Consider the following 9834-nt stretch of genomic DNA (forward strand, 5'->3'; position numbering starts at 1 on the left):
ACCTCAAAAGAGTGCCCCAACTGCAATAAAACTCGAATCCAAGCAAAGCCCTTTGATCCAAGCCTCTTTTCCTTCAAGATTTCTTCACCATACACCTCCCCAAGCTCCAAATGCACTCCACTCTTTCACAAACACGATTTCTAGGGTTTCTGGACTTCAAAGGGGATCAAAGAGGTTGGGGAGGGGACATATTGTTCTTTAAATAGGGCTCATTCCCCAGATTTAGGATTTTCTCCACTCAGCACCTACTCGGCGAGTCCATCTTTGGACTCACGGAGTAGGCCACTTGACTCGCGACCAAAGTCGCGACCCCACTCGCCGAGTCCATCCATGGACTCGCCGAATCGCCCTTCAAAATTTACACTTTTAGTCCTTCAACTCTACTCTTGCTATTCCGGGATGTTACACCTTCAAGCTTCTCATTCTTCAAAATCACCAAGAAAGCACAATTTTAGTTCATAACCACCAAAAATGGCTTAGGGTTTCGAGATTAGGGTTTTAGACAATGGAGGATGGAGATGAGGCCAACACCCTAGGGTTAAGGTGTTTAAATAGGGTGCAAAACCCTGAAATTAGGGATTCATTTATGCCAGCCTACTCGTCGAGTTGAGGCCTCCTAACTCGTCGAGTAGGTTTATAAGCCCACGGTCCAATTGATATCTACTCGATGAGTTTGAGGCCTCCAACTCATCAAGTTTCTATATAAAAGTGAATAATTATAAATTAAATACATACCATGAACCAGACGTTACAATTCTCCTCCACTTATATCAGACTTCATCCACGAAGTCTGCTACGGCTGAAAATAGCTGTGGGCAGTGCTCCCTCATCTCATTCTCCAGCTCCCACGTCCATTCCGAGCACTTGCGGTGCTGCCACTGCACCTTCACCAACTGTACCCTCTTGTTCCTCAGATCCTTCGTCTTCATGTAAAGAATGGCTACTGGTCTCTCAATGTAGTTTAGGCTGTTATCCACCTGAATATCATCTAAAGGTACAATTGTGGAGTCATTCACTAAATACTTCTGCATTTGGGAGACATGGAAAGTGCTTTGGATCTATCTAAGTTCTTTCAGAAGATCCAACATATATGCCATCTTGCCCACCCAGGCTATAAACCTGAAAGGTCCGATATACTTGGGGCCCAGCTTGCCCCATTTTCTAAAGCGGATGGCACCTTTCCAAGGTGACACCTTCAGAAGGACCATATCCCCAACCTGAAACTCCAGGTATGATCGACATCTTTCAGCGTAGCTCTTTTGCCGACTCTGGGCCGTCTGGAGTCTACTCTGGACCTGCTAGATTTTCTCCGTCATCTTGAGTACCACTTTGGTACTCCCCAGGACCCTCTACCCCACCTCACCCTAACATACCGGGTCTTGCACTTTCTCCCATAAAGCATCTCAAAGGGAGGCTGATCAATACTGGCATGGTACCTATTATTATAAGAGAACTCTGCCAATGGAAGGTAGGTATCCTTACTACCACCAAAGTGTAAGACACACACCCACAACATATCCTCCAATGTTTGAATGGTCCGCTCGCTATGACCATCTGTTTGCAGGTGGATGGTCATGCTGAAATGTAGACGAGTGCCTAACTCGTCATGAAACTTCTTCTAGAATCTGGAAGTGAACCGCACATCCCTGTCAGAAATCACCGAAATCGGAACCCCATACCGAGCTACTACCTCCCTGATGTAGATGTCAGCCAACTTCTCGGCCGAAATACTCTCTTGGATCGGTATGAAATGTGCGCTCTTGGTCAACCGATCCACGATGACCCAGATAGAATCTACCCCATGTTCGGTCCTAGGAAGCTTTGTGATGAAATCCAAAGTGATGTCTTCCCATTTCCAGAAGGGAATCTCCAATGGCTGCGTCTTGTCTTGAGGTTGCTAATGCTTGGCCTTGACTTTCCTGCAAGTCAAACACCACTCCATGTATGAAGCTATGTCCCGCTTCATGCAGGGCCACCAATAGTCAGGGAGAAGATCCCGATACATCTTCGTCGCCCCTAGATGAATGGAGAATCTCGACTTGTGCGCCTCCTCCATAAGAACCTGGTGCACACCACCCCAGTAAGGAACCCAAACCCTACGATGCAGGTTCAACAATCCACGACTATCATATTCAAATGAAGCTACCTACCCTATGATCCACTCATACTTTCAACACTCTTCTTTCATACACTCGACCTGAGCCTCCCGAATCTGCTAAAACAACGGAGTAATCACTGTCATCCTCAGGCATATATCTTGAATCGGAGCCGCGACTGCCTTGTGGCTGAGTGCATCGGCCACCACATTGGCCTTCCCCAGGTGGTAGAGGATCTCACAATCATAATCCTTCACCACATCCAACCAACATTGTTGCATCATGTTCATATTTGACTGATCCATCAGATACATCAGGCTCTTGTGGTCTGTATAAATAGTACAACGGACTCCATAAAGGTAGTGTCTCCAAATCTTGAGGGCAAAGACGACCGCCCTTAACTCCAGGTTGTGTGTCGGGTAGTTCACCTCATGAGGCTTCAACTGCCTTAAGGGGTAAGCGATGATGCGCCTTCTCTGCATCAATAATGTGCCTAAGCCTGTGATAGACGTGTCACAATATACTATAGAATCCTCAACTTCCTCAGTGTAACATCCGAGATTTCGGGTATGTTAGTTTGTGTTTCAATTTTGAAGATTTAGGAGGGACTCGACGAGTCACGTCAAGTTGATTGCGGGGAATTAATGAGAGGAATTGATGAGTCCAGGTATGGACTCGCCGAGTAGGTGCTGGGCAGAGAAAACCCTAGGCTCCGGGGTTGGAGCCTATTTAAAGGAACTTATGACCTTGGATGCGCCTCATATCTCCTGTGAGAAACCCTAAATCGCCATTGGAACCTTGGGAGAGTTCTTATGATGAAATCATGTAATTTGGTGGGTTTTGTGGAAGGAAAAGAGCATGACTCAAGCAAGGAACGAGACAGGGGCAGTGGATGTAGCATCTCTTCACATGGGACTGCTATAGGAGGTATGAATCTATACTCATTCTCGTGTATTTGGTGGTTTTCTTGAATCTAGGGTTTCCTTATTCCTTCTTTAGCTTGGATCCGAAGCTTATAAGGCCCCAAGGCGGAATAAGACTTAGATCTAGACCTTAAGAGGTCCAGAGAGTCCCAACCATTCTGCTTTATGCTGTTCCATTGGAGATATGAACCTAGGTTGCCATTTTAGAAGCCATTTCACCAAAAGGAGCCTTGTGTGCATTGCATGAGTGTCAAGATTGGACCTTTACATGATTATTTTGATGGTGATCTTCCACCAAAGTATCGGGTGGTATATCTGCCGTGAGATAATGATATAACATGAGCAGGTTGTCAGTGGAGACTGAGATGGTCAAGGACCAGGATGCACCCTACTTGAGTATAGTTGGGCGTGTGTTAGTTGTAGCATCGGATGAAAAAAGTATTAGGGCGGTGGCCCTTTTGTTTATGATGGGTATCAAGTGTGGGAGAAGAGTCCCTGTTCTTGTGATGATTCATGTGATGGAATGTTGGTTGAGAAGACGAGGATGAGGAGTATGATGATTCATTATTTCCGTATTGAGAGTCAGGGTGCTTACTGGATGATCAAGATTCCTGGTAGTGAAATAGTATGAGATTTTGAATGACTAAGAGGCAGTCATGATGAAAAGTTTCTGAAGATTTCCTCTGAGGTTCGAGGTATTGGAGTTGCTTTATCTCTATCGGGGAGATCATTGAGCGTTGCGTAGCACCTTCCAGGAGTAGGTGCGATGTTACTGGTGGAAACTGTCTGTGAGATAGATTGTTAGTGCGCCAATTGGTGTTGGCTCGAACCCTTAGTGGGGGAGAACCACGTACCTTATTGAGGAAATCTGAGATTTGTTCAAAAGCGGTTAGAGAACTGGATATAGAGATCTGTGGTGCAGGTTCATGAGATCATGGGTATTGGTGGTCGAGGCGAGACATAGAGCGAGATAATGCCTGTGGTGCATGTTTGTGAACGGATGAGTGTCCCCACGGCAAGTAGCCTTTGGTCGGAGACCTTGAGGTGGTTAGGCGTTTTTCGAAATTATTATGGTGAACTCGAGATGGTTGGCTCGTAGGATTAGTCCGACAACGGAGATAATTATGGTTCATTGTATGGGCGGTTGTATGGTTCGAAAAGGGCAGGAATTGACTAAGCAACAACTTCAGGGTTGTTATGAGTATTATTGCATGAGTTTTGAGCAATATAGAAGGAAGATTCGAATTGTCGCCAATATGTTCTGAGTCACTGACGATTCCTTCATGTTTCAATTGAGAGTTAGGATACTCTGTAGCGGCGTGTTGTGAAATGAAGATTTGTTGTGAAATTCTAAGGGAATGCGTGGGTGTATCTATGTATGATGCTGAAAGAAGGAGATCAGGGGTTTAGGCAGTACATCGTGAGGTTCTGTGGTCATTGCTGAGGTATCCGAGTATGATGACCTGAAGTTCGGCTTAATGTTGAGTCTTGGGTTGAGACTGCAAGTGGCGTATTGAGTGTCTGCGGTACCAGTCGGAGCCCTTGGGTATTGGCATCAAGAGGAATTGTTTAAGAATGAGAATTGCAGCGGGGAGAGGTGTCTTGGTGATGTCGGTTGTCGTTAGGAATAATGATGCGTAATTTGGATAAGTGTGGGCATCTATCTATGTTAGTCCACGGAGCATGAGTTAGTGCACGCAGGGTGGCGGTAATGTGAGAATGAGATGGTGGGGATAAGTCATAGGTTGTTGTGATGCTACGGGAAGCCGTAGTACTCACTAGTTAGAGGTTGTTGTGATGGTACGGGAAGTCATACTACTCACTAGTCAGAGGTTGTTATGATGCTACGGGAAGCCGTAGTACTCACTAGACAGAGGTTGTTGTGATGATACGGGAAGCCGTAGTACTTGTAACGACCAAAAGTTTCAACAAAATTTAAACTTTTCAAAAACAACCCATTTTAATAATGTTATTACAAAAAGGTTTCCAATACATTTATTATCAGAGTATTCCCAGAACCATGTCGTAAACATAAACACGAGGAGCGGTACGATCACGCCTTCGCCTTGACACGGTCTCCTGAAGAACCTGAAAAACATCAAACCACAACTGTAAGCCCGAAAGCTTAGTGAGATACCACCAAAATACCAACGACATATACGCCCTTCCAGGCTACGACCTTCTGGTCCAAATCATAATGCCTTCCGGCCCATAACATAAATAGCATACATAACATAACAGAACATAGAACAACCATGCATATCGGGTCTACTGTGTGACTGGTCCGCCGTATTGGGACTTCAGTCCACCGGGTCCATCCTCCGAGTCTAGTCATGTCCTTCGAGTCTGCAGTGTGGTTGGTCCACCCGCACCGGGCCTTCAACCCACCTGGTCCACTCTCCGAGTCTACAGTATGATGGCCCGCCTGCATCGGGCCTTCAGTCGATCTGGTCCACTCTCCGAGCCTCGGCACGTCTGGTCCGCCCTCATGGGGCCTACAGCCTATCCGGACTGCTCGCTGGGCCTTCGGAACAACCGGTCCACCCTGGGTATCTTGGCCTACAACACAAAGCAGGACCCGCCTCAACCCAACTCTAGTCCAAACAACCATGTGCACATAACATACAATCATATAACAGTTCATAGTCAACAAGCCGATCAAGCAGATCACATAACATATCATTACCCTAACCAGGATACCGACCTAACCGGTCACTAGCATAGCATCACCCTACCTATCAGGATACCGACCTTAACCAGGTCTCTAACATATACCATCCTAGCTACCAGGATGTAGATATATCAAAGCAATAACATAACAACAAATATCCGAATCTCAATCCAATAAAGGGTCGGCCTTGGTACCTTAGACCCTGTCGATATAGTGAGGATAACTCACCTCGCGAATGCCGATACTCTGAACTGAAGAAGCAGACTCTCGAATCACCAACTCACCGCCAATCCCAAACTAACCATCATAACAAAATAAACATTAGGCCAATCATACATCCGCTTATCGGGCCAAGACCAAAGTCCAAATCTCATACAAAGTCCAATATTGGCCCAATTTACCAAATTGGGCCCACCTCACCAAATGGGCCTAGATCCAATGTCCATAACAATAATTGGGCCCAAAAATACTCTATCCATAATTTCCAGACTTGGCCCAAAAACTATCAACCCACAAACGGCCCAAACTCAAAAGGTCCAATATTAAAGTCTACACAGGGGGAGTATGCTGGGCGTACCCTCCTTGGTACGCGGGGCGTACAACATTGATTCGCAAAGGGAATCGGGGTTCTGGCCGGCTACGCGGGGCGTAACCCTGATGCTCAACAATTTCACATAATGACTTAATGGTTTAAGCTCTTAAGCCCAAACTTCAGATCCATAGGCCAAATATGATTAGAACTCATAAAGTCTCAAACTTTATTACTTGGGATGTACATAAAGCTCTTAATCCATTAAGACCATTGTTTCTCACACATGGAACAACTACAGCACTTGGGATCTCATTTTTCTCACTCAAGACCTCTCCAAAGGTCTAAGAGGACAGATAATCTCGGCCAACACAAAGCATGAATCAAGATGAGAACTTTGGGTAAATAAAGATGCTAAAAACTTCACAACACTTAGATCTATAAAAAATAATTGGCAAGCAAGAAGCTTTATACCTCAAACAAGCTCCAAAGGATGGTATCTCTTCAGATCTACAAGCTCCAATCGTTCCTCTTCTTCTTTGACAACTTCTCCTTTCTCTTTCTAGCCTTTCTTTTTCCAAAATTATCTTTCCAAGGTCAAACACACCCAACAATGGAGGAATACGGGTTTTCTAGGGTTTCTGAGGTTAAGGATGAGCTTAAGGAGGCTAGGGTATGAACCAACATGTTCCTTATATGGTGGCTGACCCTAAATTAGTGTTTGGGGTTTCTGAGAGTACGCTGGGCGTACCTCTAGTACGCTGGGTGTACTCACCCGGCCACCCTGCCATCTTTCCTCCCTTTACGCTGGGCGTACGTCCAGCTTACGCTGGGCGTACCCAACCAAACTTCAAAATGCATGCATGGCATGCATGCATGGGACCTTTTCCACTTATTCCACAAAGAGCTATGAACAATAATCATCTTCCAAAGGCCACAACTCCTCTACTCTAAACCCGCTCCCAAATAACTTTACATTCATACGAGGGTGGAGAGAAGCCCAATGCTTCTAACAACATACACCAGCCCGAAACCTTCTCGGATGAAACCCATTTCCCAAAAAAGGACCAGAATTACCCTTCCTCTTAAATCTCAGGGACTCATAATTAAACACTTTAAGAACGGGGTGTTGCAATTCTCCCCCACTTAAATTAGGCTTCGTCCTCGAAGCCTGCGTCAACTTTACTCCGAAACTACCCCTGCAATGCACCGCCTGACAATTCACCGGACCAGGCTACTTAAGACTCGACCATCGAAATCCGAAGCCCAACTATAGCTTTCTTGCTGATAGGATGAGACATGCTTCAACCTCAGAGCAACTCCCACGAGTTCTCCACCGCAATCTCATAACCACACCGAACTGGATCTAGTGTCCTCGGGTTAGGAAAACCCCGATACACTGATGACACTTCTAAACATCCTTCCGGATGAATTTTCACCACTTAAAACAAAATCTATCTGGAAATCCGAGATTCCATCCATGCATTCCTGCCGAGCTTCAGCAACCATCCAACCTGGATGTGATCCCATACCACTGCTGCAGTCACGTTGCTCAATGACCATAATTTGACCACTCCAATAATAACCCTGCGCTGCTACTTCCACTTCCGTGAATTTACACTCACTTATAGCATAACCGCTATCCATGCAACACACATGTCCTGAATCTGCTCGCAAGGACTCTCGAGTCCATGCACTACCTCCACCAATCAAGATCAATACCCGGGGCCATACCTTCTAATGCTAACACATCAGAACATACCCAACCCATTTCCTCGAACCGATCCAATAATACCCGCAGAGTCTTCAGCATGACTGGATCACCTTACCAGGTCTTCAGCGAATCTGGACCACTCTCAAAACCTTCAGTCAATCTGGACCGCCCTCCAGGGCCTTCAGTCTGGCTGGACCATCCCCCGAGCCTTCGGCCTGACTGGTCCGCCTACCGGCCTTCAATCTATCCGGACCCCTCGACTAGCATCCATGATTCCGAGTTATCTCTCCGGGAGATCCTCCCATGCATACTGTTGTAGCCCTCTAGGGGTTCCGAACTCTATCTCCATCATACATACTCGATCCCAGCCTGATCCCAAGCCCTCCATAATCAATGCCATAGGTCTGTATCCCGCCCCACACGCCTGCTACTCACCCATACCAGGCTCCTCTCGGCTGATAGAAATACCGCTGAATCCCAAGCAGCTAAACAATCTCTCAAGCCTATCGACCATCCGGAGAATTTCCAATTCTCCCCCACTTAGGGCACTGACTATCAACCACCGGTCGCTATCACCGACCTCCCAAAACAACCTTGCACTATCAACCACCAGTCGCTATCACTGACCTCCCAAAACAACCTTGCACAAAACCCAACACTTACACGAGGACTGACTCCCACTAGCACTAGCAAACTTCGAAAAAACAGATTTCCACACTGATCATCCCGCTCGAAAGAAACTCAATCTTCAACTATCCACTCCTCAGACTGCAGATGCTACCCGATATTCAAACCAACACCGTATTTCCACTAATAGCCCTAATGAATGATAACCAACGAAAACCCAAACTCTAACCCATAACCATACCAAACCCTCAAGGAACAACGGATACCAGAACGAAAACCACACAATGAGACTAGCAGATAATAATACTCCACAATAATCACAAGATAACAAGATATCAAGAAAGGAACATACCCGCAGCTGCATCCGACACTGCTCTGACCTCCTCTGCTGAAAGCTAAAAAGTACGACCCCGAGCCCTTGGGGGCTCCGCTCCACCCTGACCTCCACCTGTGATCCTCAAAGTGGCCGGTGCCGGAACCTGCACCGACCCTGCAGCAAGCTGTGGCAGTTGACCCTCAAGTGCCCAACCTGATGACAATGATAACAAATCCTCAAATCCCGAACCGGCGCTGACTGCCGACAATCCCTCGCATAATGCCCCTCCTTTCCACACTTGCGCCATGCGCCACCGGACCGAAAAACTCCAGTGTGACCCCTCCCACACTTCCCACGAACGTGGATGCCCTGATCTCCCATCCTGGAATCAACGGTCTTAGACCGTTTCGTCGCCGGCTGCGACTGCACCAGAGCTTGCCTCAGCTCACGCAATTGCAACTCAATCTCTAACTAACGCCGCCTGGCGGCCTCCTGCAACTCCAACAAAGTCTCGCACCTCTGTACGGACACAAACTGTCTGATATCTCTCTTCAGCATACTCAGATATCGGCACATCTGAGCGTGCTCCGAAGCAAACTCAGGGAAAAACATCACCCTCTCAGTAAACATCCTGGCGATCTCCGTCACCAACTCCGAATCCTGCTTCAGCTTAAGGAACTCCTGAGCCAACCTTTCCCTCTCGACCTGCGGAACATAACGAGTGCTGAACATATCTCTGAACTGATCCCATGAAACTGCAGCCCTCTGCGCATCTGAGTATGACCCCGTGGTCAATCTCCACCAATCCTTTGCCCCGAGCCTTAATAGGTTCAGAGCACACCTCACCCTCTGATCAGCAGGGCATGAACATATTATAACCCCTTTTGGTCCTAACACATGCCCAACACCCGTACATGACGTAATATTGGTCAAGCCGTGCCAACACCCGACTACCTAT

The sequence above is a fragment of the Lactuca saligna genome, chromosome 8, assembly GCF_052625555.1.
Source record: "Lactuca saligna cultivar CGN05327 chromosome 8, ASM5262555v1, whole genome shotgun sequence".
NCBI classification, from domain to species: Eukaryota; Viridiplantae; Streptophyta; class Magnoliopsida; order Asterales; family Asteraceae; genus Lactuca; species Lactuca saligna.